This window comes from Phyllostomus discolor, chromosome 11, assembly GCF_004126475.2.
Source record: "Phyllostomus discolor isolate MPI-MPIP mPhyDis1 chromosome 11, mPhyDis1.pri.v3, whole genome shotgun sequence".
Taxonomy (NCBI): domain Eukaryota; kingdom Metazoa; phylum Chordata; class Mammalia; order Chiroptera; family Phyllostomidae; genus Phyllostomus; species Phyllostomus discolor.
The window spans coordinates 47,628,505-47,634,775 of record NC_040913.2 but is presented as its reverse complement, the minus strand read 5'-3'; the positions used below and the strand labels follow the sequence as shown (position 1 = coordinate 47,634,775).

Here is a 6,271-nt window from a genome sequence, read left to right as displayed (position 1 = left end):
GCAAATTCCTCCAAAGAAATTACTAGCATAAAATATTAATGAAAAATGTAGTTGTTTCTGTTGATTTTGTAGGGGAAATGGTGAAGGCTTTTATGTTGAATGTGACCTACAATCTTTATTTATTCCTTCCATTGGAGGTTTATAAGGATATTATTAAGTCAGTTAGGGAAATTTGAATATGTACTGAATATTATACATTGTATTGTATCAAGTTTAAGTTCCTGAGTGGGACAGTTGTACTGTGGTCATATAGGAGAATGGCCTTGTTCTTAAGAGACACATGCTGAAATATATAGTGGTAAAGTTTCATGATGTCTACAACTTTCAAATAATTCAGAAAATAACATACATATACACATTTCTCTCTGTATCTACTTTTTTTACCTGCTTATGGATATACAAAATGTAACAACACATCTATTTATAAAGCATACACACTCAGCGGACAGGTGGTGGCTAGGGGGTGTGGAAAGGGCAGGTGTGGCCTCTCCCTCTTTGTGCACTGGGACGCCGAGATACCGCCCAGGCTTAGGCACCAAGAAAATCTAGACTTCACAGCATGTCTTTGACCACCTTAGGGAAACTGCTATAATGGCTGCAATGTAGAAATACATAAACTTTATGAATCCAAGTGTGGTTGGAGTTGACGTTCAGGACAAATACATATAAATCACTCTATAAAGTTGCACAGCCATTTACTTCCAAGCGCAGGGTAGTGACTGCTTTCCATTGTGAAATCTCTTATTAGTGCAGCAAGAACCAAAGCATATGTGTAAGAACATCCCCCTGTAGAGAAACAATGGAACATAAATCTACTAGTATTGCATTCACAGATATGATTTCAGTAAATGAGAGACTTATATACCAACCACACCCTCAGGACCCAGAAAAACTTTTGACTCAAGAATTCAAAATCACTGTGAAAGAAATCAGTCTCAGTAGTTGTCTCCAAGGCTGAGAAGCAATGAATTTGGTAATACAAACATAAATTAAGTGCTGAGATTGACGAACTGACAGCTTCAGCAAGAGAGAGCATAAGAACATGCTCGATGATAGCAGCAGCAGCATGTGTAGAGAAATAATGATGAAAGTTGGCAACACCCAGTCCCCACAGGTCTTTACTAGCTGGCAATATATTTATTTGTTATGTTAAAAAACAACTATGTTTTAGGTAGAATTTTTTTAATAAGCTGAAGAAAGGCTGTGTCACACTTTTGATCAAAACAAAGAGGTGCAGGTTTCTAAATAAAAGGGATCATCTGAAATTATTACTTTTGTTCAAAATGACTGTGGTTTTGAGGATTCCAGTATCTATGTGAAAAATTAAGTTTTTGAAAAGTGCTTGGAAATTGATGTTACCACGTTAACTTTCTTAAGGTAAATTTTTTTTTTCCTTAAGGTAGATTTTTAAAGCTTTTCATGCACTGGAAACCTACCTGGCTTTGGACCACCCTTGAAACAAAGCAGAGCCATCTTCTAAATATACACAATTGCCCTACTGCAGTAAACTTCAAGAAGGAATTCACTTTAAAAGGGGAAATTGCATATATTTAAAAAACATTAATTTATGTAAAATAACTTGCTCTGCTATAAACCACCTTTAAAAACAACAGTGTTTTAATTTGGTACTTACATTATATTTTTGGAATAAAAATTATTACTAAAGTAATATATAACACCAACAAAATATAGTTTCTTTGTATTATTGAGTACTATATTGATATACCCAAGATTTTTAACTTATTAAATAAATGTATTACCATCCTTGAATTTGTACTTTATGACTTAGTATGCTGTATCAGGAACTGGCTATGTTAACTAACAATAATTAAGTCATTACCAGAAAAAAATACATATTCTTTCTCTCTCTCTCCTATATATATTGATGTGTATATCTATCTATATCTATCTATATCTATATCTATATCTATATCTATGATGTGGACCCCGACTCGTGGGGACTGCCACATTGTGGATGAGACATGAGACAGTCACATGGACTACTGAGTCCTGTGGAGGAAAAGAGCGAGCATGGCTTTTCCCTCAAGGGGAGCAAAAGCCACAGCCCTTGCCATTGACAGGCCTTTATTTCTTTTCTCAGCACATTACATGATGGTACTCATTTACTATGCACAGGTTGGCTTTAGGTGGTTACCTTTTACAGAAAACAAAGGAGATGATGCCACTAATCACATCACAGAAGGATATCTGCAAATGAAAAGGGAAAGGTAGTTGAACCAGTTACACGCATCCTTGGAAGGTTTACCATGGATTTTAGGAAGTTACTTTGCAGTAAACGTTTGCTGCCCCAATTCAGGGTGAGGGAGTTTTAGCAAAAGCAAGTCTCAAAGTACCCTAGGTTGTAATTACTAGACTTCAAATCAGTATATCGGCGTTTGCCTCTGATGCCCACATAACTCCTTTCCTTTTTTTCCTCCTCTTTGCACTACTTTTTTCCAGTAAGCCTGCAGTTCTTGTGTTGAACTGTCTGTATAAACACCCTCAAATGGCACCTTTTGCCCCCATGTGCATTCTATACCTTTGTTCTCTTTCCCCATTGTCTTCTCCACCACAAATGACACCCAACATGGTACAGGGGTTTCGTTGTTGGTGTTGTCTTGTTTTTGTTTTTGTCTTACCATTTACAAAACTCTTTTATGTATATCAACTACATCCTCTAATCATTTAATAGGATGTATTTTATTACACCACGTCACAGTTGAAGAAACTGAGGTTTAAAGAGTTTAAGAGATTATTCAAAGTCACATATCTATTAAATGGCAAGGACAGAAATTTAACTTTGATTTTAAACCTAGCATTCTTTTTTCCACACCTCAGATATGGTTCCAAAATCAGCGGTCTAGGTTAAAGCATCCTTCATGAATATGCTAGAAATATGGGGAATCTTATTAATTCAACATGAGTATCATAATGGAATAAAAAGACACTGGATATTCATTTTCCTATTTTTTAATATAAATCTTTATCTTTTTTTCTATTACCATTTGGTCCCCTTATACCACTCTCCCTCAGCAATCACCACCCTGTTGTCCATGTGAACAAGTTTTCTTTGCTCAATCCTTTCACCCCCTCACTTCCCCCAACCACCAACTACCTGTCATCTATTCTCCATCTATGAATCTGTCTCTGTTTTGCTTGTTAGTTCAGTTTGTTCATTAGATTCCACATATGAGTGAAATCATATGGTATTTTTCTTTGATTATTTTACTTAGCATAATGTTCTCCAGGTCCATCCATACTGTCGCAAAGGGTAAAATTTTCTTCTTTTTTATGGCAAAGTAGAATTCCACTGTGTGAATATCCCATAGTTGTTTTATTCACTGGTCTATTGATAGACACTTGGGCTGATTCCATATCTTGGTGATTGTAAATAACCCTACAATAAATATGGGGGTGCTTATGTTCTTTCAAATTAGTATTTTGATTTCCTTTGGTATAGTTCCAGAAGTGTGATCGCTGGGTTAAAAGGCAGATCCATTTTTAATTGTTTGAAGTATCTCCATACTGTTTTCCACAATGGCTGCAGTAGTCTGCATTCCCACCAACAGTACAAAATAGTTCCCCCTTCTCCAAACCCTCACCAGTACTTGTTGTTTGTTGACTTCTTGATAGCCATTCTGACAGGTGTGAGATGCTATTTCATTCTAGTTTAAATTTGTATTTCTCTGATAATTAATGACATTGATATCTTTTCATATGTCTATTGGCCATCTATATGTCCTCTTTGGAGAAGTGTCTGTTCAGTACTTTGCCCATTTTTTAAATGTGGGGGGTTTTTTGGTGTTTTCTTAAATTTTGGATATTAATTCCTTATCAGATGTATCAGTGAATATGTTCTCCCATTCAGTGAATTGTCTTTTTATTTTGTTGATGATTCCCTTTGCTGTGCAAAAAACTTTTTAGTTTGATAAAGTCCCATTTGTTTATTTTTTCTTTTGTTCCCCTTGCCTGGGGAGATATGTCTGATAAAAAAATTTCTATGAGAAATGTCTGTAATTTTGCTGCCTATGTTTTCTTCTAGGATTTTGATGCTTTCAGGTCTAAACTTTAAGTCTTTGATCCACTTTCAATTTATTCTTGGGTATGGTATATGAAGGTGGTCTAGTTTCATTTTTCTGCACATATCTGTCCAATTTTCTCAACACCATTTATTGAATAAACTATCTTTAGCTCATTGTATGTGCTTGCTTCCTCTGTCAAATATTAATTGAATATAAAGGTGTAGGAGGTATTTCTGGACTCTATTCCATTCCACTGATCTATGTGTCTGTTTTTATGACAGTACCATGCTGTTTTGATTGCTATGGCCTTGTAGTATAGTTTGTTATTAGGTAGCGAGATTCCTTGAACTTTGTTCTTTTTTCTCAGGATTGCTGTTGCTATGCAGGGCCTGTCTTGGTTCCATATAAATTTTTGAAATATTTGTTCTAGTTCTGTGAAATAAATCACTGAAATCTTGATAGGAATTGCATGGATGTATAGATTGCTTTGGGTAGTATGGATATTATAATGATGTTAATTTATCCTATCTATGAACATGGTATGAGCTTCCACTTTTTTTCTTTCCTTAATGTCTTATAATTTTCTGAGGACAGGCGTTTTACATCTTTGGTTAGGTTTACTTCTGGGCATTTTATTCTTTTTGAGGCAATTGTGAATAGGATTGTTTTCTTAATATCCATTTCTGTTAGCTCATTATTGGCATATAAAAATACAACTGGCTTCTGGATATTAATTTTGTATTCTGCTACTTTGTTGCATTTATTTATCTGTTCTAGTAGTTTTTTTGGTGGAATCTTTGGGCTCATTTATGTGCAGTATCATGCCATCTGCAAATAATGACAGTTTTACTTCTTTTCCAATTTGGATGCATTTTATTTCTTCTTCTTGTCTGATTGCTGTGGCTAGGACTTCCAGTACTATTTTGAATAAGAGATGTAAAAACAAACATCCCTGTCTTATTCCCAGTCTTAAGGGGAACACTTGTATTTTTGCCTATTGAGTATGATGCTGGCAGTGTGTTTGTCACATATGGCCTTTATTATGTTTGGCTTTGTTCCCTCTATTCTCACTGCATGAGAGTTTTGACCATAAATGGGTGCTGAATTTTATCAAATGCTTTTTCTTCATCTATTGATATAATCATGCGGTTTTTATCCTTCATTTTCATTACATGGTGAATCCCATTTATTGATTTGCAAATGTTGTATCATAGTTGCATTCCCAGAATAAATCCTCTTTGATCATGGTGTATTATCTTTTGATGCATTGCTGTATTCAGTTTGCTAATATTTTGTTGAGGATTTTAGCTTCTATGTTCATCAGTGATACTGGCCTATAATTTTCTTTCTTTTTAGTGTCTTCATCTGGTTTTGGAAATAGGATAATGCTGGCCTCATAAAATGAGTTTAGAAGCCTTCCCTCCTGAATTTTATGAAATAGTTTGCATAGGAGAGCTGTTAGTTCTTGGAGTATTTGGTAAAATTCACCTGTGTAGCCATTGGTCCAGAGCTTTTGTTTGTTGGGAGTTTTTTTATTACTGTTTTAATTTCATTAGTTGTAATCTGTTTACTCAAATTCTCTGATTTTTCCTGATTAATTTTTGGAAGATTGTATGTTTCTAGGAATTTATCCATTTCATCCAGGTTGTCCAGTTTGTTGGCATACAACTGTTCATAACATTTTCTTATAATCCTTTGTATTTCTTTGGTGTCAGTTGTTTATCCTCTTTTATTTCTGTTTTTATTTATTGGGGTCCTTTCTCTTTTTTTTCTTGATTAATCTGGTTAAAGCTTTGTCAATCTTGTTTATCTTTTCAAAGAACCAGCTCTTGGATTCACTGATCTTTCATATCTTTTTTTATACTCTATTTCATTTATTTCTGCTCTGATCTTAATTATTCCCTTCCTTCTACTCGCATTAGACTTTGTTGGTCCATTTCAAGTTCCTTTAAGTGTGAAGTTAGATTGTTTATTTGAGTTCTTTCTCTCTTTCTTTCTTTCTTTCTTTCTTTCTTTCTTTCTTTCTTTCTTTCTTTCTTTCTTTCTTTCTTTCCTTCTTCTTTCTTTTGAGATAGGCCTATAATGCTATGAATTTCCCTCTTAGGATTGCTTTCCCAGTGTCCCACAGATTCTGAATTTTTGTGTCCTAATTTTTTTTTGTTTCAAGGTATCTTTTAATATCTTTTTCAGGGTATCCTGATCTCATTGATCCATTCATTGTTTAGTAACATGTTATTTAGCTTCTGTAT

General features: G+C 34.5%; 1 pseudogene; it reads left to right on the top strand.

The window, feature by feature from the left end:
- Nucleotides 1-390: 390 nt before the first annotated feature.
- Nucleotides 391-1,380, top strand: LOC114508840 (annotated as a pseudogene).
- Nucleotides 1,381-6,271: the final 4,891 nt, after the last annotated feature.